The 12022-nt window shown below is 36.8% G+C and overlaps 1 protein-coding gene across 1 annotated transcript in view; it reads left to right on the top strand.

Annotated features, from left to right (window-relative positions):
- Positions 1 to 12022, top strand: part of gbf1 (golgi brefeldin A resistant guanine nucleotide exchange factor 1) — an 87257-nt gene that overhangs the window by 5966 nt on the left and 69269 nt on the right. The window lies entirely within an intron of this gene.

Here is a 12022-nt window from a genome sequence, read left to right on the forward strand (position 1 = left end):
TTCGCCAAAGTGCTTCTTTCCTGCTACAGAACGAAAGCATATTTAACCAGGTGTATGCTAAATTTCCTTTGAGAAAAGGCATGGCCTTTTCAAATCAGTCAATATTATCTTTCTCAATGTCTTATTATTGGGCTTTTATGCCACCTTATCATTTTTGGGGTCCCATGGAAACTATGTCAGTGTTTGTTCATTAAGTTATCCAAATACCTCTTAATGAATAGGACAGCTAAGGTAAATGTTATGCTATGCTTTTATGCAATTGTTCCTCTGTTCAAAAAGAAATGAAAATTCTTTCTTACTGTGATGCTCTGTTGTGGTATTATTATGTTACATTACTCACAGACTTAAATGAAAATTGCTGCTATTTAACAGTCATAATCTCCTTATGACATAAAAAATGCTGAAAGCTGATTGAAGGTGGCACCGGTAGTACATATAACTTTTTATTTCCACAATTCCACTAACATTTTTTACTATTAAGTGCTCCCTTATGTCCACAAGTGACATCTATGGCTTGTTTACAGAATTACACTAGAATCTTAAGAGCTTTTGTGTTCAAGTAACATTAGTGTAACTTTAATGAGTGTGATGACTGATTAAAACAAGCCCTTTAGACTGTCTTTTAGGTAAGAGGGCACAAACTATCTTGACTATACCATGACTTCCCTTTGGTTGCTAAAAGTCCTGCTTAAGCATGCTAACCTGATTCAACATAGTGAATTTCTGTGTATTAATGGAGGGGTGTGAGTTGATGAGATGTGCAGCAGCTCTCTACTCTGTCTGCATGTCGTCATGCCTCTGTAATGGAAGCCCTGGACAGGGAGTCCTCTCTCTGGAGAATACTGCTGCTCTGAGATGGACAGGAGCGGCTGTGTCTGGACCCAGGCAGAAATCTACTAAACTCCCCCTCTGACCCACAGCAAAGGCCTTGTTAGTTCTCTTGCGTTGTTGAGCAAGTGTTGACTTTCATTCACCTACTTCATAGTGAATAAAATGGGTGATGTTAGCTTGTTTTCCAAGCCTAGGTACACTACTGGGATATGTAGTATTTGTTGTGCTCACCAAGGCTGCATTTATTTGATCAAAAATACAGTTATATTACATTAATACAGTAATATTGTGAAATTTAAAGTAATAGTTTTCTATTTTAATAGATTTTAAAATATAATTTATTCCTGTGATGGGGAAGCTAAATTTTTATCATCATTACTCCAGTCTTCAGTGTCACATGATCCTTCAGAAATCATTCTAGTATGCTGGTTTGTTGGTTAATTTAATGCATCCTTGCTGAATATATCTTAATTTCTTTAATATATCTTATTTTCTTGCTCACCCCAAACTTTTGAACAGTATTGTAGGATGCAAATTAATGAGCGTAGTTATTTCTGGAGGAATCAAACAAGTGGCCGTAAGTTATGCCCATCCTTAGATCACTAAAAAGCTTGAAAGCAAATAACCAGCCTTTATTTCACTGATTGCCTTGGTTTACTAATTGTCTCTTAATAATAGATCTAAAACCGTAAGCACTTAGTGAGAAGTGCACACATATTGCTCAATGCCTTTTCAAGAATGATAAAATGGGTTGAATGGGGTCTGGTCATATTATGTTGCCAGTGTTTTGGCTCAGTGTACTGTGAATTAAATTTATATATGTATCTCTTAAATAGCCCAGCTGTCTTCTTAATGAAAGCCTGTAATTCCATTCACATTGTGGCCATTTTATCTTAGCCAACAACAAAAGATACCGCCAAAGGAAATGTGGATTAGCTCCAAAGGTTTACTAGCCACTTTCACTGACTTGATAAAGGTTTCATTCTCCTTCCTCTGCACCAGCCGTTTGATTGGCAGGCACATGTGCCGTATGGCGGCAGAATGCAGCTGGAAGTATATCATCTGCAGTTTAGGTTGGGTAAATATAGCAGGGAGACTTGTCAACCCGAGAGATAGATTGTTCTGGGAAAGGAAGTGTTGTCTCTCCCTCCACAAAAAAAGTGTTCTCGTCTTGAATGAGGCCATTTTTGTATTTGTGAAACAAAGAGTTTCCAGTCCTGAGTTTAGTACATCAGAAACATGTGTTGGTACTTAAGCTACCTCACCTAATATGTACACTACACTTGATTCAAGCAGTGTTTGTGGTAGGCCAGTTTTAGGTCAGATGTGCTGAACAAGACAAAAAACGTTTGCATGTTGTGAAGTGTGCAACCCCCCACAAATTGGATTTGCATGTTGGAGAAATTCTTTAAGTAGCAGATTAAATAGAAATTGACCTATTATTTCATCTGGGCCCGTATTCATAAAGATTCTAAGAATCCTCTCAGAAAACTCTTAATTTAGCTTAAAAACTTTTATGTAGGAGTCTTATTAAGAGCGATTCGGGACCGATCTGAGAGCAACTCTGAGTAAGGAAAAGACAAAAACTTTCATCTTAGTGAGAAGGCGGGGCTGACCCCGTTGCTATGTATGACACAATCTTTTGAAGACTGTGATTGGTTGGTTGTCCAAGAAGGAAAAAAAGTGATTAGGGTCTATTCTAAGCCTTCACTTTGAAATTGCATGTGTAATTTTTCCTATTTGACCGTTCTCACACACGTGCACACACACACACATTATATATGTGTATATAAATCCTTTTTTTTATTTACCATGCTGTTCATTTCCTATAAGGTATTTGATTGGCTTAGAATGATAAAAATTGTTCACTCTTTCCAATTACACTGATTGCTGGCATGTCTATTTAAGTGGTGGTCTGAATGTTGGTTTTAATGTAACAAACATGGAATCAAAACCAAGAAGGATGAGAAAGCCCGACTGGACAGAGGAACAGTGTTTACTGTTAGCCCAATTTGTGGATGAACACACATGGCCATCCTTAAAGGAAAATTCGGGCCGGGTGTCAATCTATAGCGTCTTAACTCACTGTCATCCATTGTCTGCAACACATTTCTTCTCCCTCTTCGTCTTTCTGTCATTTTCTCCTCTGCTAAAGAAACTCTTAAGCCTCTTAAAAGTCCTCGTCCGTACTCCTAACAATTTTGACCTTAAGACCTCTTTTAAGGGTTAAGATACTTTCTGAATTAGTTGTTTTTTTTACTAGGATTTTTTCTTTAATTTTAAGAGTAAACGCCCACATTTCTAAGACTTCTCTTAGAATTTTGTCACTAGGAGCTACTCTTTGCATTAAGATTCTTTATGAATACGGGCCCAGATATTTAGGTTACATATTGTTATAGATACCATAAGTACCCTATTTTTTTTGACTGACATACTGAAGTCATCACTGAGTTTTCGATTTGTCTTTTGTCTTGGAATCTCAAGCATGAAGGTGGTGACAGCAATGATCTATTTCATCTGGTGTTATTTGCACAAGACTCTTGGAGTGAGCTGCGCTTAGTTGCTGATAAGCATGCCCAGACCGAATCTGCAGACTTTTGCATTTTCTGTCTTGATTTTTGAGGGAAAGTTATATGGAATGATTTTAGCTGTTGTAAAATGTGTTAAAGGCACATGCCACTCAAAAATCTGACTAATTCTGTGGAAAGGAAGACAATGGTTGCCTAACTTGCCTTGTTCCATCGAAGAAAATGTCATACAGGTTTGTAGTGACATGAGGATGAGTCAATGAGAAGAATGTTCTCTTTAAGAAGAGTTGAAAGCATTTTGCTTTAAGTTTTAATTGAAAATGGATAGTTATAATTGCCTCCAGGACCATTATTTTAATATATAATATTTACATTTTTGCCAATTTATAAAATAAACGTAAAGTACAATAGTCCTCTGTTGGCAGCAGAAGCCCGTCAGATGGTCTTGTTAATCCGGATTCCCTCTGGAATTACAAACAAGCAACTTGGGGTTACAAATGGATGTCAGTGCATTCTGGGGTTTGTGCTCTTAGACACTCTGTTTTTGAAATCCACAAACACACTGGTATTGGAGAAATGAGCTTTAGATCTTGTGTAGCTTGGTGGACAACTGCTCTATGAATCTATTGGTTTTGTAAGGGAGATATTCTAGCTATGAAACGTGGTCTGTTTAACATCAAATTGAGAACTAGGATTCAGTATGAGGTCAGGTAATTCTGTGGGATGTTTTTGATATCCGCTCTACATCGAATAGCGAACCATTGAGGCAAAAAGGAGGGAAGGAAACGACTGTTGGAATGAAGATGTCTCGCCTTCTCATAGTATTTCCTTTTTATACACTAGTCAGCCCAAGCTTTAGTCCTTTAGAGCTTTGAATCTTCCTCCAACCCTCCCCCCTCCCTTCGCGTCAAAGGTCAGGTTTTTGACAAGCCTGTAGAGGAAGCCGACAGACTAAATCCTCTCATTTTTATTCATACAAATACAGGTTTAAAGACGCCACCTGGTAGATCCAATTCCAGAGCTTTGTTTGACTGACAACTCTCTCACTTACCCTGCTGTACCCCTAGCATTTCCTCTCGTTTGGTTTTCAGGTACTAAAGAAAGTCCTCCTCTAATAGGTCAGACCACACCATCCGATGATTGGATGTCGACTGAGTTTTGTAGTAAACATTACAGTGATACTTTGATCGCTGGTTCTTTTCAGGCACTTTCTGTAATCTCTTCATCTCCTGAACAATGGGCTGTGGAGGAATCCTTTGACTGTGTCTTCTTTATTAAGAAATTTGCAATGCCTTTGACAGGCCTTGAGTACAGTATTTGGTAGTTCTTGTCTCCATATGTATGTATATTTGAAACTATTTGACATCTCATACACATATATCATGTTAAGTCATTTTTGTTTGGATGGTTGTGCGCTTTTCCCCCAAGGTTGCTAATCAATTTGGGGGAAAAAACAAAATTAACTGGATCAGTAGCAGGAAATGATTGTTTGTTTAAAGAAAAAAGAATTTTTTTTAGCATTGTGATATTGTTTTTGTGACAGGGGATAAACATAGCCACTTTTAAGAATGTGTCTTAAGCACTAATTATTTTATTACCCCTTTGCTAATTGCTTGTTGGTCGTCTTTTCAGATTCAAATTAGACAATCTAACTTTTTATTCACCTTTTTATGTTACTGTAAAAAAGTTTTGAAGTCTAGTCTAAGCAGTTTATGCAACTGGCTGCTGGTGTCCTCTGTTTCAGTCTTAACACACACATGAATAGTGAACTATAGCTCAAGGTCAAGTGTGAGCTGTCTCAGGCCAACAGCTGTGCCTGTGCTGGCGTCCCAACCAGGGTTTCTCCTGGGGCACGTGGGAATATCCTGCTCCTTTGAGGCCCTGTGGACTCTCTGCCATTTAATTTGTGCTTGTATATCATACCTACATGATCTGCAAGAATGTGATCCGTCAAACAAACAGAAACGAGCATAGTCATAAGTCTGATCAGACCGACACAAATGCAAATGTGTTTACTTATGATGGCTCATGGAGCAAATAAATTCCCTTTGCCCTTCAAGGGAAGTGAGGGGAAAAACATGAGGGTCTGCCACTCATGTCCTTGGTAACATCATCTGAGATGGCAAACAAATAGAAAGTAGAGTGTGAATGTTCTCAATATCAATGTGATGAATGCTCCTGCGGGTTTAAAGTTACTGAATAATACAGACAGAAAGAACAGGAATGACTTACAGGACAGATATTAGGAAATCATTTTATCGCTTTATTTCTTTACACCATGCTTTGCTTTTTCAATTGATTGTCATGTTCTGCTTGAGCTTTTGTTCTATATGCTCCATATTTGTCTCATTTTTAAAATGGAAGTTGCCAGTCTTTTCTTCCCTATTTTGTGATGTATATCCGAGTGAAACCACTTCATGAATAATACAAAAATGTAGGATGGGACTTGGTTTTGTCCATTGGCAATTGATTGGATCATTGGATGGTTGTGGTTTGGCATTGCTGTGATGTCATGTTAGTGACAGGTTTCCCCGCCCTCGCGCTAGTAAACGCATCATCAGAGAAGAAACGTCACTGCAAGTGGGAGGGGAAGTTTGTTTTGATTAAAGATTACATGATTTAAAAAAATAAATAAGGATGTGCACGGATAAATCAAATACTGCAATATTCCATAAAATAAGAATTGTCAAATTTTATTTCATGGTGAAGTTGTGGACACAGGTAGTTTAAGGAAGTAATTCGCCTTTGGCTAAGCCACACCCTAGAATGTAGATTGACCAATCACAGCGCAGCCAAGAATGAGCTCCCACAGAGGTCTGACACTTTTTCACAGCGCTCCATTGACTTTAACACAGGCGTCTCATATTTTTGGTCTCGGCCGGCTATTACCGTCGTAGTTTTATCAAAAAATACCAGAGCCCAGATGAAGTTTGTTTGTCGGACGTAGCAACAGTAACTAAGGGGGGGCGGGGCTTAGCCAAAGGCGAATTAAAGTTGTAAAATGCTATTTTTGCATTCATCTTACCATTGTGGGACATTTCTCCGTGGCATTTTACACAAGACTTATTCTTGCATTTCAGAGTAGTCCATGTATTCCATGAAACAAAACATGCTATCAGTTAATTGAAGCAAGCAACAATATATATTGACGCAAATAAGATGATAATCTAGTCGACCTCACTGAATTCAGCATAAGGGATAGGTCACGATGGTTGGCTAGTCGACTAGTCCTCCAACAACCAGTCCTATAGTTAAAACGATGTGGCACACTGTCACATTTTGTCTTAGATCTGACAAATTGACAGTAATTGTTCACTAGAGGAGACTTGATATTTGCCTTGTGCTGACATTGCACCATTTTGTGAAACATACGTAATGTCCAAACTACTATCATTAACTTTTAATGCTAAGCTGAATGTTTAAAGGTAGGGTTACTGTCCGATGTGAATGTCAAAGAGATGAGATAGGAGCCTAACCTGTTGAATAGCGAGAGGTTCACTTGAAGGAATTTACAACTGCTGTCCCCTGAGGTGGGAGGCCTTCTTCCATTACGCCCAATCTGCTGTCCTAGGTTTCCATCACAAAACAATTCTCAACTGTCCCTGGATCCTCTTTGCCCTTTCTCGTCTTAATGAGAGATAAGAAGAGAATACTTGCTTATGTTTTAACCTTGTAACTGATACCGCGCATTGCTAATTTCGAAGTCTAAATTGTCATGAGTAAATATTTTTTTTATGATAGATTGAGAAACCTTGGGTTTAATTTCCCCTAAAAAAGTGCTAACATTGTGTTAGCATTGCTAACACTGTTTCATCATCTTGATCATTGGCTTAAGCAATGGCATAAGTTTGCATCTGTCCAGTAGGCCCTTTTTCATGAAACTTTCATAAATATGAGCCAATTCTGAGTAATTTGCATGTAACATGGACCATCCCATAAATTCTTCCACATTCACAAAGGCATAATAAAACTTAGATTTGATTATTACATGCATGTATGTTAATGTATTCCAATTATTCATAAAAAGGGTGCTTATGCATGCTCATTCACAATTTGCATAATCCCCGCCCATGAATTACGTGTGCAGGAATGCGGTGGGATCTTCTGGACTCTGTTCTCAGGTTTGGCTTCATATCGCATAAATGCAAAAGAGACTCCTTAGCCATATTCCTAACAAAAATTATTTAATGTGTTTAGCTTCCAGACAAATACTACTGGTACTAACATCAGGGCTTGACATTAACTTTTTGAGGCACTTGTCCTTCGGACAAATAAATTTATGTTTCTCTTGTCCATGCACAAAAGTCACTTGTCCGGGTAAAGATTTATAATTTTATCTAGGGCTGCACGATTTGGGGAAAATGTCATATTGCGATTATTGAGTTCAATATTGCGGTTGTGATATGCGATTGCGATAAAATAAACAAATGGTTTCATGAGTCAACTTGTTTGGTTCTAAACCAAATGCACACACAGATTAGTGATAATTCTTAAATTAGCAATAACAACTAAATGATTGATAACATCTATAATGATCAATAAGCCATTGATGTCTGGATAAAAATTAACTGTCTAACAGGTAGGACATATATAAATTATAAATTATATATAGACTACTACTTATTGAAGCTACACAAGTTCTTTAGTCAAGAGCAGTGAGTAATTTTCTCTGTTCCCTTTGTTCTTTCAGTAACTTTACTGACAGAACGCTTTATTGGTAGCTGGCCCTTTAAGAGCAGCCGCTGTGGACAGACACGGATATCACACGCGCCTCATTCTCTCACGAGTCACAACTCTTTATGTCCATCATAAGACTGTTCTTATGTTATGAAGATACTCGACAAATGACATTTTGGCTTAATTGTGTGTGTTGTTGATGTTCGTTCAAGCGCGAAAGAGAACTTCTGGCGCGCGGTCTGTGCATGCGCATTATACTGGCGCGCGTCTTTCTGTGAGTCACATTCAGGACATTCACAGGCAGCGCGAAAAAATGTGTTCGTTTCAAATCGGTAAAATTAAATCTGTAAAATAGACGTAACGAGTGGCACATAACGTGAAGTAACATGGCATTTTATTTTGTTTGAAATTTAACTTGTCCGGTCGGACAACTAATTTTCTCTTCCACTTGTCCTACAAAAAATCCACTTGTCCCGGACAAGCGGACAAGCCTTAATGTCGAGCCCTGCTAACATAACTTTATTTTCACACTTAACTAATTCGTTAACTAACTCATTTTGTTATAAATTAATATGGTAAATAGCATTATCAAAATGCAGTGTCATCGGTTTGCCTAAAAAAAAAAAACTTTTGGATTTACGCACCATTTATGCATGTTGGGAAAAATGTTTCACACCAACTAACATTTTGAGAATGCAAACACTTTCATAAATCCAAAAAACTATGTCAGAACAGCTGTGCAAATTTTTTACACAAATTTATTTCACTCATGTTTTACTAATGTGGCCCAAAGTGAGACGGGGGAAGTAATGTTATGTTCATGTAACTTGTCTGAAAACAGTGTCAATTTTGCAATTTGGTGACACTACTGGCGACTGATGTCACTTTTGATGTCAAAAGTGACATCACCCCCCCCCCCCATTTCATTGTGTTGCATGTATCATTAAATGTCGATTGCGTAGAACAGTCTGTTCTGTAGCTAAAGCACTCTGGCTTGGATAATGAAATGCATTGCTTGAAGTCGCGCAGATGCTTTTCCGAAGGTGTGTTGAAGTGTTACTTTAGCTCTGTAAATCCACAGTACATGCTTCATATGCAAGTCATCCGTCCCTGTGGTAAGTTTAACACCCACCGTATTGTACTGGTGTCACTCGGGGTGGCAGTGCGCTCATCATGGCCTCTGTCCCGCTGTAATAAAACGCTCCATAAGTTGTGATGATGGATGCTTGTCTCCTCTTTGCCAAGCAGCAACCGAGCACTGGTTAGTAGCTGTAAATCTGGCCAGTTAACAGTGCTCTAACCGAGGACTGACAGTCAGGGCTTAGGCCCAGTGTTAGGTGGGGATGCAACTGTTGTCCTGTTTCAGAGCCTCTCAACAATGTGCTGAGTGCACGAAGGGGCCCTGCTCACAACTATTAATCATGCTCTGTGCTATGAAAGGCTTACGGGGCAGGGGTATGTGTGTATGGAGGAGTTGGAGGTGCCGTCGGTGGGGCGGTGATGTTGACAGGAACAGAGGACAAGAAGATGGAGCACAAGACGACTGCCGACTCCATGCAGCTCCACACCCCCGGCCTAAACATCTAACCCCACCAACTCGTGCTTTAAAGACGAAACTTTAAAAGGCGTGTGAGAAGCCAGGTTAAAACAATTATAGGGGCCTGAGAAATGAAATGAAATAACTCCGCCTCTGTCTTTTTCTAGCTTTTGTACAGTGTGTTAAGGGTTAAAATCTATGATTGGGAGGTTTTGTTATACAATATAAATTTTATGCACAGTATGCCAGTGCTTTAATCAGTACCGTACCTCATCAGACATTAATTTATTTATTCATTTTTTTTTTTTTTTTTTTTTTTGCAGTTTACCAGAATTGATTAAAATGTGTATTTAATTATGCGTGCTCAAATAATTTCAACTTTCACTTAATCTTTAAAAACACTAATTTAGATTTAGAACACTAATTTAGACACTTTTAAATGTAATCTTTAGCAAATGAATATCCATTTTTTACACTACTTTAATACTTGCTTATCAGGCGATAACATTAAATAATTATCAGCTTATCATTATCAGCTACAATTTTAATATCAGTCTATCCGTATTTTAAATGATGTTAAAGTAATCTCTCCATATACACTATCCTTTAAAAGTTTCGGGTGAGTATGAACTTTTTTAAAATTATTATTATTTCTATGTAGCAATGATGTATTAAATTAATCAAAATTCACAGTAGAGACTTTTACATTGTTTGCTTTTTCAAATCCTGTTCTTTTGAACTTTTTATTTATCCTGCAAAAAAAAAAAAATTATATATATATATATATATATATATATATATATATATATATATATATATATATATATATATATATATACACTACCGTTCAAAAGTTTGGGGTCAGTGAGAATTTTATTTTTATTTTTTGGAGGAAAGAAATCAATACTTAATTTGATCGAAAGTGACAGTAAAGACATTTATAATGTTACAAAGGATTCTATTTCAAACAAATGCTGTTCTTTTGAACTTCCTATTCATAAAAAAAAAAAAAAAAAAAAAACTGTACAACTGACAGACCAACAACTGTTTCAACATTGATAATAATAATAAATGTTTCTTGAGCATCAAATCCTCATATTATACTGATTTGTGAAGGATTATTTGACACTGAAGACACTGACACTGGTGATGCTGAAAATTCAGCTTTGATCACAGGAATAAATTACACTTTACTATATATTCACACAGAAAACAGCTGATTTACACTGGAATAATATTTAATACTATAACTGATTTTTGTTGTATTTTTAATCAAATAAGTGCAGCCATGGTTAGCAGAAGAGAATTCTTTTAAAAGTATTTAAAATCGTACCGACCCCAAACTTTTGAACGGTAGTGTATATATATATATATTAACCAGGACAACATTGATATTGAGAACTTTTTTTTTTCTTGAGCAGCAAATCAGTAGCCATTAGAATGATTTCTGAAATACTGATGAACGTTGTAATGATGCTGAAAATTCATAAATTACATAAATAATAAATTACATTTGTAAAATATATTTAAATAGAAAAGTTAGTCTAATAATGTTTCACAATATTACAGTTTTTATTGTATTTTTGATTAAATGAATGCACCTTGATGAGCATAACACTGTGTGCTAACCAGATGCGATAAGATTCCAGCAACAAACGCAACACAATCAATCAAATAACACAGCCAATCAGAAGAATGTGTGGGTGGAGTCTCTGCAAGCGCACTGCAAGTTCATAAATGTTGCACCATTTTAATATTAACATTTTAAAATACATGACTGAAATGTGCATACACTTGGTTGTTCACATTGAGTTCACAGTTCTGAATGTTTTAGTTTCCTTTATTTTCATGATCTGAGTTGAATTATCCATTGTTGATTCCCGTATGGCTATAAAGGTCACGCAAAATGATATTCAAACTCATGTTAAATTATTTTACATTAAATAAAGCACATAATTCTCATAACCTGAGATTATCATTGTCCTATTTGTATTTTGTTTCAGCTCTGACATTGCAGAATTAGAAACTGTTTCTTAAATAGAATTCAATTCAATTCAATTCACCTTTATTTATATAGCGCTTTTTACAATACAGATTGCATCAAAGCGCTTCACAGTGATAACATGAAAACAATATAACAAAAACAATATAACAATATAACAAAGTTTGTTTCTTAAAGAAAATTGCGTCAACGTCCACCTAAGTAAGGCAGATCAATAATATTATTGAATATTAAATGTCCCCAACTAAGCAAGCCAAAAGCCAAGGCAACAGTGGCAAGGAATCCGAATCCGCTGTCGCACATCGCCGTCGTGGCTGGTTAGGAAAAAAACTCTGATTAACTTTGATTAAATACTATTTATTGCGTGTCACAATATTGCATCGTGTCTGATTAGGACACTGTGTAAGAGACTTACATAAAATGTAAAATCGTTACTGACCCCAAACT

Source organism: Rhinichthys klamathensis, unplaced genomic scaffold (genome assembly GCF_029890125.1).
Source record: "Rhinichthys klamathensis goyatoka isolate OS25496 unplaced genomic scaffold, OSU_Roscu_1.1 h1tg000053l_1, whole genome shotgun sequence".
NCBI classification, from domain to species: Eukaryota; Metazoa; Chordata; class Actinopteri; order Cypriniformes; family Leuciscidae; genus Rhinichthys; species Rhinichthys klamathensis.